The sequence below is a fragment of the Carettochelys insculpta genome, chromosome 6, assembly GCF_033958435.1.
Source record: "Carettochelys insculpta isolate YL-2023 chromosome 6, ASM3395843v1, whole genome shotgun sequence".
Lineage (NCBI taxonomy): Eukaryota > Metazoa > Chordata > Testudines > Carettochelyidae > Carettochelys > Carettochelys insculpta.
This window is the reverse complement of record NC_134142.1, coordinates 76,208,675-76,221,794: the sequence shown is the minus strand read 5'-3', so window position 1 is coordinate 76,221,794 and position 13,120 is coordinate 76,208,675. Positions and strand designations below refer to the sequence as shown.

At 50.9% G+C, this 13,120-nt stretch overlaps 1 protein-coding gene across 4 annotated transcripts in view; it reads right to left on the bottom strand.

Annotated features, from left to right (window-relative positions):
* Positions 1-13,120, bottom strand: part of GALNT18 (polypeptide N-acetylgalactosaminyltransferase 18) — a 564,545-nt gene that overhangs the window by 136,583 nt on the left and 414,842 nt on the right. The gene's annotated exons all lie outside the window — the stretch shown is intronic.

The following is a 13,120-nucleotide window of genomic DNA, read 5'->3' as shown; positions in this document are numbered from 1 at the left end:
AGCTTGCTCTCACTCTCTCTAAATCATAGAATTATAAGGATGGAAGGGACATTAGGAGATCATCAAATCCAGCCCCCTGCCTAAAGCAGGACCAACCTCAACTAAATAATCTCAGCCAGGACTTCATCAAGACGGAACTTTAAACCTCTAGGGATGGAGAATCCACCACCTCTCTAGGTAATGCATTCCAGTGCTTCACTACCCTCTTGGTGAAACAGCTTTTCCTAATATCCAACCTACATCTCACACTCTGTAACTTCAGACCATTGCTCCCTGTTCTGCCATTTGTCACAAATGAGAACAGCCTCTCTCCATCCTTTTTAGAGCTCCCTTTCAGGAAGTTGAAGGCTGCTATTACATCACCTCTCAATCTTCTCTTCTGCAAACTAATTAACCCCAAATCCCTCAGCCTCTCCGAACAGGTTGTGTACTCCAGCCCCTTAACCTTTTTCGTTGCCCTCCACTGGATCTGTTCCAATTCATCCACATCTTTTCTATACTGAGGAGCCCAGAACTGGACGCAATACTCCAGATGTGGTCTCAGCAGTGTCAAACAGAGAGGGAATAATAACTTTTCTAGATCTCCTGGAAATGCTCCTCTGAATGCACCCAAATATGCCATAAGCCTTCTTGGCACAAGGGCACACTGTTGACTCTTTTCTAGCCTCTCATCCACTGTAATCCCCAGGTCCTTTTCTGCTCCACTGCTGCTTAGCCCGTCAGTCCCCAGCCTTCAAAAAGGCTGGGGATTCTTCTGTCCCAAGTGCAGGACTCTGCACTTCTCCTTGGTGAACTTCATCAGGTATCTCTTGGCCCAATCCTCCAATTTATCAAGGTCACTCTGGACTCTATCCCTACCCTACAATGCATATACCTCTCCCCCTAGCTTAGTATCATCTGCAAATTTGCTGAGGGTGCAATACATCCCCTCATCCAGGTCATTCATAAATATGTGGAAGTATACTGGCCCTAGAAATGATCCTTGAGAACTCCACTTGAAACCAACCGCCAAGCGGGCATTGAGACATTGATCACTACCCATTGCGCCTGGCCATCGAGCCAGCTTTCTATCCATCTTACAGTCCATGTATCCAATCCATACTTTCTTAACTTATGGGCAAGAATGTTGTGGCAGACACTATCAAAAGCTTTGCTAAAGTCAAGGTATATCACATCAATTGAATTTCCCATGTACACGGAGCCAGTTAACTCACCATAGAAGCTAATCAGATTGGTCAGGCATGACTTGCCCTTGGTGAATCCATGTTGACTACTCTTGATCACCTTCCCCTCTTCCAAGTGCTCTGAAATGGATTCCTTGAGGATCTCCTCCATGATTTTTCCAGGGACTGAGGTAAGTCTGAGTGATCTATAGTTCCCTGGATTGTTCTTCTTTCTTTTTTCAAGATGGGCACTACATCTGCCTTTTTCCAATCATCTGGGACCTCTCCTGATCTCTATGAGTTTTCAGAGATGATAGCCAAAGGCTCTGCAATGACATCTGCCCATTCACTCAGTACCCGTGGATGCATTAAATCTGGACCCATGGATTTGTGTGTATGTAGCTTTTCTAAATAGCTCTTAACCTGTTCTTTCCCAACCAAGGGCTGCCCAGCTCCTTCCCATACTGCATTGCCTTGTGCCATAGTCTGGGAGCTGACCTGATCCATGAAGACTGAGGCAAGAAAAGCATTGAGTTCTTCAGCCTTTCCCACATCGTCTTTCACCAGGTTACATCCCTCATCCAATAACTGCCCCACAGCCTCCTTGATAATCCTGTTATTGTTACCATGCCTGTGGAAACCCTTCTTGTTATCCCTCACATCACTTGCTAGCTGCAGTTCCAGTTGTGCTTTTGCTTTCCTGATTACTCCCCAGCATCTTCTGGCCTTACATTTATACTCCTCCTTAGTCATCTGTCCAAGTTTCCCCTTCTTATATGCATCCTTTTAGAGTTTAAGCTCTCCAAAGATTTCCCTGGTAAACCAAGCTGGTTGCCTACCATATTTGCTTTTCTTACTGCTCATCAAGATGGTTTGCTCCTCTGCCTTCAATAAGTTTTCTTTAAAATACTGCCACTTCTGAGCTCCTGAACTCCTTTCCCCTTCATGCTAGTTTGCCAGGGGATCCTGCCCATCAGTTCTCTCAGGGAGTCAAAGTCTGCTCTTCTGAAATCAAGGGTCTGTATTTTACTGTTCACCTTTCTTCCTTTTGTCAGAATCCTGAAATCTACCATCTCATGGTCACTGAAACCCAGGTTGCCACCCACTTCTATGTCTCCTACTAGTTCTTCCCTAGCAGCAACGAAGGGTCCTGTGGCACCTTATAGACTAACAGAAAAGTTTAGAGCATGAGCTTTCGTGAGTTAATTCACTTCTTCAGATGCTGGTCCTGGAAATCTGCAAGGCCAGGCATAAAGAGGCCAGAGCAAGGCTGGGGATAACGAGGTTAGCTCAGTCAGGAAGGCTGAGTTGTACTGTCATCAGTAGATCTGGAAGTGTGAACTCCATGAGAGGGGAAGCTGCTTTTGTATTTAGCCAGCCATTCACAGTCTTTGTTTAATCCTGAGCTGAGGGTATTGAATTTGCAGATGAATTGTAGCTCAGCAATTTCTCTTTGGAGTCTGGTCTTGAAATTTCTTTGCTGTAGGATAGCTACTTTTAAATCTGCTACTGTGTGTCCTGGGAGATTGAAGTGCTCTCCTATGGGTTTTTGTATATTGCCATTTCTGATGTCTGATTTGTGTGCATTTATTCTTTTACGTAGAGACTGTCTAGTTTGTCCGATGTATATGGCAGAGGGGCATTGCAGGCACATGATGGCATAAATTACATTGGTAGATGTGCAGCTGAATGAACCCACAATGGTGTGGCTGATCCGGTTAGGTCCCGTAATGATGTTGCTGGTGTGTATATGTGGGCAGAGCTGGCAACGAGGTTTGTTGCATGGATGGGTCCCTGAGATAGAGTGACTGTGGTGCGGTGTATAGTTGCTTGTTAGGATTTGTTTTAGGTTGGCAGGTTGTCTGTGAGCAATGATAGGTCTGCCTCCCAAGGCCTTTGTTTATACTGAGCTCTGTGAATTTACCATGCACAGGATACTCTGTTGACCCTCTACTGGGTTCCAGTACATCCCCATTCCTTTCTCGTGCAATACAGTATCCTGCTGTGATTACTGATCCTCAGACTGCTGAGCACTCTAAAGAGTCATGCCCCTATAAAGATGCAGTTGGAAAGGACAGCAGCTTGCAAACAATATTCTTGTTTGTATATAGCAGAGGTCACCTTGTATGCAGTGTGAAGCTGAGTACTGAATACCACTGGAAGTCATGGGAAAAAGTTGCAGTTGAAGACAGAGTGAGGGCAGACTGATCATTAACACCCCTTAGCTCTGCTGCAGTGCTTCTCATTACTTAAACCCTTGTACTCCAAGTTGAGCATAGGTCATCTGTAAGTCTTCTCCACTTCACTCTGTCTTGGGACAAAACTTCTAGCTGACCCTACAAGCACCCCAGCTGTTGTCCTTCAGTCTCAGTAGATCTTCTCAATGTTGTCCATGTTCTGCATTTTCCTTGCAGGTTCCATTTGAGAGGCTGATGGACTATGCTGGTTGGTAAGTATCAGAGAGGTAGCCATGTTAGTCTGTAGCTTCGAGAACAACAAGTCTTGTGGCACCTTATAGACTAACAGATATTTTGGAGCATAAGCTTTCGTGGGCAAAGACCCACTTCATCAGGTGCATGAGTGGGGGGGGGTGGTTTCAGAGGGGTATTTAAAGAGTGGGGTCCCAGTAAGAGGGAGGGCCAGAGCTGACAAGGTCTATTCAGCAAGGTGGAAATGGCCCAGTATCAACAGTACTTATCAAAAGAGGAAAAAACAAGTCAGATCAGACAGGGGGATGTGAGCCTTTGTCAGAGTCTAATGGGGAGACATTAGCACCCAGAGCAGAGAAACTGCCTTTGTAAGATGCAAGCCACTCCCAGTCTCTGTTTAATCCATGGTTGATGGAGTCAAATTTGCAAATAAATTGCAGCTCAGAGATTTCTCTCTCCATTTGATTTTTGAATTTTTTTTTGTTTCAGAACAAAATTTTTTTGTTTGTTTTAGTCTATAAGGTGCCAAAAGACTTCTTGTTATGCTGGATGATGATTTTCTGAGAATGTGGCCTAGTCATCCCCACTTCCCTCTCTTGATTTGAACGTCAAATGGTTCTTATCCTGCTCTGTTCCAAAGCTCCTCATTTGTGAAAAAGTCTTGCCATTTGCTGCAAAGCACCTCGGGCATCTGTTTATGAATGTCTGTAGCTTGTGATGTGAAGGCTTTTTAGTATGCTAGGTGTCACATACATACAAGAACACACTCTTCACATTTGTGTTGAAGATCCACAGTTTCATCTTCAAATATGTTATTTGTGAACTCCATATGGGATGAAGAGTCTAGAAAGCAGCAATTGCTTTCCCCATCCTGGCATTGATATCCTTGTCAAGTCCTCTGTCTCTGCCCATAATACTCCCCAAGTAGATGAACTGCTCCACATCTTCCAGGTATGGTATTGTTGTTGGACTAGCTGATCCTCATTGTCTTGGTCTTTCCCTTGTTAACTCTCAGTCCAGTCATTGAGACAGTTTTGTCTAGTGTTGCAACCTTTTCATCCATGCTTTCTTGTCTGTGCAAAAGGACGACAACATCATCAGCAAAATCAATGTCCTCTAGCTCTTTGAAAAACATCCATTGAATGCCTTCTTGATGGCCATAATCAAGTCCATTGTGATCAGGAACAGGAAAGGTGACAAAGCTGCACTCTTCAGAGTATGCTGAAGGATTCTGTCAAGACACCATTGTGAACAACTCGGCATGCCAAGGGTTCATACGTTGAACTTCTCGTCTTCTCTTTAGTGGGTCTCAAAGCAGTTTACACATGAAAGCCGTGTCTACACGTGCACGCTACTTCGAAGTAGTGGCACTAACTTCGAAATAGCGCCCGTCACGGCTACACGTGTTGGGCGCGATTTCGATGTTAACATCGACGTTAGGCGGCGAGATGTCGAAACTGCTAACCCCATGAGGGGATGGGAATAGCGCCCTACTTCGACATTCAACGTCGAAGTAGGGACCGTGTAGTCATTGCGCGTCCTGCAACTTCGAAATTGCGGGGTCCTCCATGGCGGCCATCAGCTGAGGGATTGAGAGACACTCTTTCCAGCCCCTCAGGTCAATGGTGACCGCGTGGAGCGGCCCCTTAAAGGTCCCCACCCCCTCCCTTTCTGTGCAGGAAGCTGAGAGAGCGTGCAGGCAGCAGCAATAACACACGGCTAGCCTGCACACTCATCTTCAGCCACCGAGACCCCCAAAGGAACTCATGGCCGCCCGGCAGCCCCCCAGTGCCCTGAGGGAACCCCCCCGAAGGGGAGCCAGGGGAACCAGGGCAGGAGCCAGGCTGGGAAGCGGCAGCAGGGACCCTCCTGGACGGAGGCTGAGCTTCGTGAACTGCTGGGGCTCTGGAGCGAGGAGGAGGTGCTCCAGGTAATGGGGAGCAAGAGGTGGAACACGGATGCATTCGCTCGGCTGGCTGAGGGCCTGGCCACCCGGGGTCACCCTGCCCGCACTCCGCACCATGTCCGGAGTAAAGTCAAGGAGCTGTGGCAGGGTTATGCCCGGGCCCGGGATGCGGCCGGCCGATCTGGGGCCGCCCCGGTCACTTGCCCCTTTTACAGGGAGCTCAGGGACATCCTGGGCCCCCGGCACACCTCCTCCCCTCCGGCCATGCTTGACACCTCGGCTGAGGAGCCCCAGCAGGCCCCGGAGCCAGAGTCCGCCCCGGAGGCAAGTCCCGCACCCCGGGGGCCCCCCCTGGAGCCCACCCCCGGGGCACCGGAGCAGGAGGAGGAGGAGGAGGGGGACTCCTCCTCCACAGAGATGGGGCTCCAGATCCTCCTCCTGCCATGGAGGAGCAGCAGCTGGGCGTCCGCCCCCCAGGTGTCCCCCGACCATGGGAGTGGACCTACAGGTATGTACCCCCCGGTGTACACCCCCGGGGTTGAGAGGCGGGGGTACTAGATATGTGGCCAGGGCCCTCCACATGCCCAGATGGCCATGGCCCCAAGGACAGCAGTGGCATGTCCCTCACAGGAGTGCATCAGCCCCTGCCCCCCCCCAGCACGACAGTGCCATGCCCCATCCCCGGGGCTGGGGGGAGCAGAACCTCTAGGGTCCCCCAGGAGGAGGGGGTGGGACACCCAGCAGCAGCAGCAGCACCATGTGATGGAGTGTGTGGGGGGTGCAAATGCGAGACTCAGGCTAGCTATGAGCAACAAGCTGAATAGCTCCCAGGGGCAAAGGATGATCCTGGGGCTACAACTGGCAGGTTACACCTCTGCCCTGAACAAAGAGGAGGGACGAGCCGAGCTGGGTTTGAATCGGGGGGGGGCCGCAGGTAGAGGCTAGGGGAAGGGAGAGCTGGAAGTCAGCCAGCCTGAGAAGGGGGAAAGCTACACCCCAGAGGGGCACCCCTTGGGGTCTTCTCCCCAGGATGGGTTGGAAGGACTGTCTCTGACTGCTGTACTGTCACTTCTGGGAGAAACTGGGCATCTGTTGCCTAAGAAACCTCTCCTGTCAGACCCTGCTGAGTGAAGTGAGAGTCACTCCCGCCAAGGGATGGGGTGCAGTGCAGGGGGACCCTTGAACCCCATCACAGCAACATCTCTCGGGGATGGGGAACCTGCAGCACAGGGGTGGGGGGACAAGGGCCACGGCTCAGGGCCCACACTAACGCCTGTTTCCACTCTTCTTTCCCTCCCTCCTGTGTTCCGCAGCTGCACCATCGGAAGGACCGGAGAGCGCCGGCGAGGCTTCAGTGGTCCCGGAATCCCCTCCGGGGCCATCGCTCCAGGCCAGCCCCTCGGCAGAGGACCGACCGGCCCCACGGCGGGCAAGATGGTGGACCCAGCAGCAGCCGCTGGCGACGGACCCCCAGCTGCTGGCCCTCCACCGCCGGCAGGTGGAGGTCACGGAGCAGCGGCTGCAGGTGGAGCAACGCTGCCTCCACCTCCAGGAGCGGGCGCTGGCCTGGCGCCAAGAGGCATGGGGGACCTACATGGAGACCTTTAACCACATAGTGGATTACCTGGCCCCCCATGCCGCGCCAGCCGCCACTGCACCCGCCCTGCATGCTCCACCTGCCGCGCCACCCACTGCTTCTGTCGTCGCCGTGCCGTCCGCCGTCGCCCTGCCACCCGCCACCGAGGGCCGGACCGCCGAGGGAGACCTGGGGCCAGCTGACACTCGCCAGCCGTATCTACCGGTCCGACCGGCTCCCAGCCAGCCCCGGACAGGGCTGCAGCCGAGGCGGGGCTCCCGGATGCCCACCCCCAGTGCTGAACTATAGGGGAGTGGGGCCCAGGACGTGCCCCCTCCCCTTGTATATATTTTCCCCACTGTTTTGTTGTTCAGCCTTGTATATAGTTTGTATTTATTTATTTGTGACCCCTGTTTGCACAGTCTGATCCTTCCCCGCCCCACATGTAAATAGTTCTCCCCTTCCTTGTTATCCCTGCTTTTTGGTTAATATATACATACACATTTCATATGTAAGTTAGTTAGAAGTTCCTATATATAGTTAATATTAGTTAGAACAGAGTTCAAAGTAAACAAGTTTGATTTCACAAACAAGTGTCTGCTTTTATTTGTCCAGGAAAAGTGTGTGTGGGGGGGGTGCTGTTTGGTGCTCCGTGGTGTGGGCGTAGGGGCAGGGAGTTTTGTGGAGGATGGGGGGGGCAGTGGGGGGCCTGCCAGCGTTCACCCCGCGGCCTCATTGAAGTGGGCCCACATGTCCTCCCAGACCCGGGTCCCTTTGGGGTCCACCTGGCGACTGGAGGCAGCGGGTGGCTGCACATCGGCCCTGCCAGCCGCCACAGCCCAGCCCTGAAAGAAGGCCTCCCCCTTGCTGTCCACCAGCTTGTGTAGGGTGCTGCATGGGGGAGCATCTGGGGGATGTTGGTGGGACCCGCATCCAGGCGGGTGAGGAGACATCTCCAGCGCCCTTTGAGGCGGCCAAATGAGCGCTCCACCACCTGGCGCGCGTGGTTCAGGCGCTGGTTGAAGCACTCCTGGCTGGCAGACAGATGGCCCGTGTACGGGTGCATGAGCCAGGGCCGGAGGGGGTATGCCGCATCTGCGATGACGCAGAGGGGCATGGTGGTGTCCCCCACAGGGATCTCCTGCTGGGGGATGTAGGTCCCTGCCTCCAGCCGGCAGCACAGGCCCGAGTTCCGGAAAACCCGGGCGTCGTGGGTGCTGCCAGGCCAGCCCACATAAATGTCCTGGAAATGGCCCCGGCTGTCCAGCAAGGCCTGGAGGACCACTGAGTGGTAGCCCTTCCGGTTGATGTACCGTCCTCCACTGTGTTCCGGGGCGCGGATGGGGATGTGAGTCCCATCCAGAGCCCCAAAGCAATTGGGGAAGCCCAGGGTGGCAAAGCCCGCGATGGTGGCATCTGGGTCCCCCAGCCTCACGAGCCTGTGGAGGAGCAGGGCATTGATGGCGCGGACGACCTGCAGGGGAAGCACATGGGAGAGCACCAATGAGGGGTGTGCAGGGTGTGTGTGGCCCTCCCCTGCCAGGGCCCCCCTCCCCTTCCCTCCCCTGCCCTGCCTTGCCCTCCCCTGCCAGGGCCACCCTCCTCTCCCCTCCCCTCCCCTCCCCTGCCCTGCCCTGCCAGGGCTGCCTCCCACCGCCCCCCGTGGGTCCTCTTACCTCCATGAGGACAGCCCCAACGGTGGCCTTGCCGACACCAAACTGCTGTCCCACGGATTGGTAGCTGTCTGAAGTGGCCAGCATCCAGACAGTGATGCCGACCCATTTCTCCACAGGGAGGGCACGCCGCATGGCGGTGTCCTGGTGCCTCAGTGCGGGGGTGAGCCACTGGCACAGCTCCATAAATGTCTGCAGGCTCATCCGAAAGTTCCTGAGGCAGCGGTCGTCGTCCCACTCCCCAAGCACCAGCCGCTCCCACCAGTCGATGCTGGTGGGGTAGCTCTACAGCTGCCGGCGTATGAGGCGGTGGGGGGGTGGGGGTGCTGCAGGTTTGGGGGTTGCGTCCTCTTCCCCTGTGGGCATCTCCTCCTCTGTGGCAAGGAGGTGCTCAGCTGCCTCCTGCATGGCATGGAGCAGGGCGAGCACCGCTCCTGCAGGGGCGGCTGGGTGGACCTCTGGCTGCTGCTGCTGCTGCTGCTGCTGCTGGGGGTCCATGACTGCGTCGCCCGAGGTCTGCGTGCCTATGGCTCTGCAAAGCGCGTGCTGTGCACACTGAGTGTGTCTGGGAGGAGCCCTTTAAGGGAGCGGCTAGCTGTTGCCCCGGAAATGCTAGTCTGCCCTGTGACCCTGTCTGCAGCTGTGCCTGGCACCCTTATTTCGATGTGTGCTACTTTGGCGTGTAGACGTTCCCTCGCAGCGCCTATTTCGATGTGGTGCTGCGCAACGTCGATGTTGAACATCGACGTTGCCAGCCCTGGAGGACGTGTAGATGTTATTCATCGAAATAGCCTATTTCTATGTCTCCACATCGAAATAGGCTACTTTGATGTCGGCTTCATGTGTAGACATAGCTGAAGTCTGCATCATTAGCCCTATTTTACATATGGGGATAAGGAGGCAAACAGAGAGTAGGTATGTCTTCACAGCAAAGTTTATTTTAAAATAAAAGCTGATATTTTTAAACAACTTTGCCAGCGTCTGCACAATGCAACTGCTATTTGAAAACAATTTTGGAATAGCAGTTGGCTTCAAAATAGGTACATCTCGTTCCACGAGCAATAATGCCTATTTTGAAATAGCTATTTCAAAACAGGGGCTGTTTAGACAAGCTGCATCTACACGGCCCCTCCCCTTCAGAAGGGACATGCAAATAAGCGAGATTGGAAATTCAAATGAGACTTAGATTTAAATATCTCATGCCTCATTTGCATATTCTGTGTGATCTGGCTTCTGGAAGGGACACTTCCAGAAGCCAAAGCGGCCATGTGGACAGGGCTCTTTTGAAAGGAAACCCCCGCTTTCGGAAGCACCCTTCCTCCTATTTTGTTTTCTTTCTACTACACTGCAGCTAATCTGTAGCTTGGATGTTCTACATGCTGTGTTAAGGTTATTTTTGAGTTGCTACTTAAAGCACCTCAAAAATAGATATTCCTTTTCACTGACACTTTTTCCGTACAAACAGCAGATTGCATCACTCCTGCCCTTTTGATGTACAGAAAAAACCTCCCACACTAATTACGTTGGTTTCCTCTTCAGGCTGATTTGGTAACGTGCAGATGGGATCTAAGTTTGTACCATAATCTCCTCTTCCCTTCACCAACAATACTGTTGAAAGATCAGATGGTGATTTCATTAGGTTCTTTATTCCCACTGGGGTTTCCATGATTAAGTCTGTGAACCAGGCCTGCCTATGGATGGAGCGAAGTGGACAGCTGCCCCACGGTCTGGTAATTTAAAAGAGCTCCTGGCTGCCGCTGCCAGGGCTCTGGGCCCTTCAAACCAGTGCTGGAGTCCTGAACGGCATGCTCGGGGCAGCCCTGAAGAGCTGGCAGGGGGAGTCTAGCCCCAGTTCTGCCCCTTCCTGTGCCTTCTGGGCCCCCTTCTGCTTTGCCCAGGGGCTTGGCAAGACTCTCTGCAGGCCTGCTGTGAGCTAGATTTTCTCTGGCAATGAGCTAAGTTTAGTATAGCAGATTGGAACTACCAGAAAGATAGAGCCAGCTTCCTTATTCATGGGGTTAGCTCTGACCTCAGTGAAACATCAGACTGCTGGCAGATGGCTTTAAAGTACTGAGTTGGTTTGGGACCCTAATGGACTGTAAGCCAGTGCCAGATTGCCACAACGGAGACGAACTCAACTATACTCTCTACCTGCTCCCAGTACATCCCCTATGCCAGGAGAATGAAGCTGGAGAAGCAGAACCCAGGCTGGCACTGCTATACAAGAAGATAGCTCCTCACTGTCAGGGGGAATTTCTGTGAGCTGATGGAGGGCCCATATCTCCTCTGACACTTTTGTAGTCAACACCAACTCACTGCCAAGTCCAGGTTTCATGGATTTTTACCATATGAAAACTAGAACATTTCCTACCTTTAAGATACCATTTTTATATTACCGTGGCACCTGGAGGCTCCAGCTGAGACTTGTTAAGTTCTATACATAAACATAGTAAGAGACAGCCCCTGCGTCACTTTCACGCTGTGCAGAGGACAAAGTCTTTTAACTAAAAAGGCCTGTCACTGCAAGAAGGTGTCCTATGAGGATAAATTAATGACTGGGACTTTTCAGCTTGTAGTAGAGACAACTAAGGGAAGGATCTCACAGAAGACTATAAAATCATGACTGATGTGCAGGAAGTGCATGAAGAAGAGTTGTTTACTCCTTCCCATAACCCAAAAAGTAGGAATTATCAAATAAAATTAATAGGCAGCAGGGTTAAAACAAATAAAGGGAAGTATGTCTTCACACAACACAGGGTCAATTTGTGGAACTCCTTGCAGGAGGATGTTATAAAGGCCAAGACTTTAACGGGGTTAAAAAAAGAACTAGATAAATTCATGAAGGATAGGTCCATCACTGTTGTCCCTAGTCTCTGTCATCAGAAGCTTGGAATGGACAACAAGGGAGAGATCACTTGATGATAACCTGTTCTGTTAATTCCTGTGGGTCATACGGCATTTGCCACTGTCAGAAGACAGGATACTGGGCTAGATGGACCTATGGTCTAACCCAGTATGCTCATTCTTATGTAAGGAGTCTGCTTCCTGTAGCAGGCTTCCCATTCTCATTCATTTCCCTAGTCGCATGTTACACATATGAACTGCTGGCAACATAGTCATCTTACATTCTACCGGGTCCAATAATCCTCTTTGCCCTTTTGTTTACCACTGTGGAATTGCTCAGCACATGGGTTCTTGTGGGGTATGAAGAAGAAAAAAGCTGGGAATATAAGGGATACAGTGGTGATGTAGCTGCTGCTTCCATGCCATGAAAGCAAAGATCATTCACATGAGTAAGTGTTTGTTGGATCTGAGCCCATGATGTGCTTCTACAGATCAGTATGGGCATGTCTACAGTCTGGATTTTCAAAAGGATAAACTGACCTAGTAATAAATAATACATTCAATTACTAACATTTTAAAACCTTTTTTTCTTCCTTTACATCATGTGGTTAGAGCATGGACCTTGTAAACCCAGAGTTGTGAGTTCAGTCCTTGAGGGAGCCTTTCAAGCATCTGGGGCAGGGTAGATTTTGAAAAAATCTGTCAGGGATGGTGATAGGTCCTGCTGTGAGTGCTGGGGACTGGACTTGATTACCTCTCAAGGTCCCTTCCAGCTCCATGAGATGTATATATCTGTGATGTATGTGTAGTGATGACTTTGACAAACACAGGCATTAAAGGCTATGTAGCATAGCTAAAAATCAAGATCCTGCTTGTACTAATTTGCTTTCCAGCACTGTTGCTGTTCTTTGCTTTTCCCCCTTTACGTGTTACTTGCAGTAACGTCAGTGAAAATGTGTTCTCCATGAAGAGATCCTAAGGCATAAAATATTCTTCCCTGTAAGGGGACTTCCGGCCCTGATATGTGAGTTCCAATGGGTTCCTGGAAAAAAAAAAAAGGACACCCCTTCCAGCAAGTCTGGTAGAAAAGTAATGTTTTCATATTGTAAAATTAGGCTTCATTCTTACAGAGCTAAAAAGTAGATTAGTCAGTGAGATGAATTGGATGCTGAAGAGCAACTCCATGGGAACTTGAAAGCTTGTCTTTCTCCCTGTCTCCAATAGAAGTTTTACTAATAAAAGGTGTTACCTTGCCCACTTTTTCTCCCTAATAACCTGGGACCAAGAGGCCTTAAGAACACTGCATGTAAGTTTTCTTTCTGCCATTCCTGGCGGTATGATCTCCAAAAAGCACTGCAGGACCAAAAATGAACACGAAAAATGCGACGTCAAGAAAGTCGTTTTCAAACAATCTGCAGACAAAGGAGTTGCTCACAGAGTGAGACTCTGCCTATGGAGAAGGGTAGCTAAATGTATTCCTAAACTAGAGCTCCTGTAGTCCTAAACTAGTCCTGGGCCAAGGCTATCAA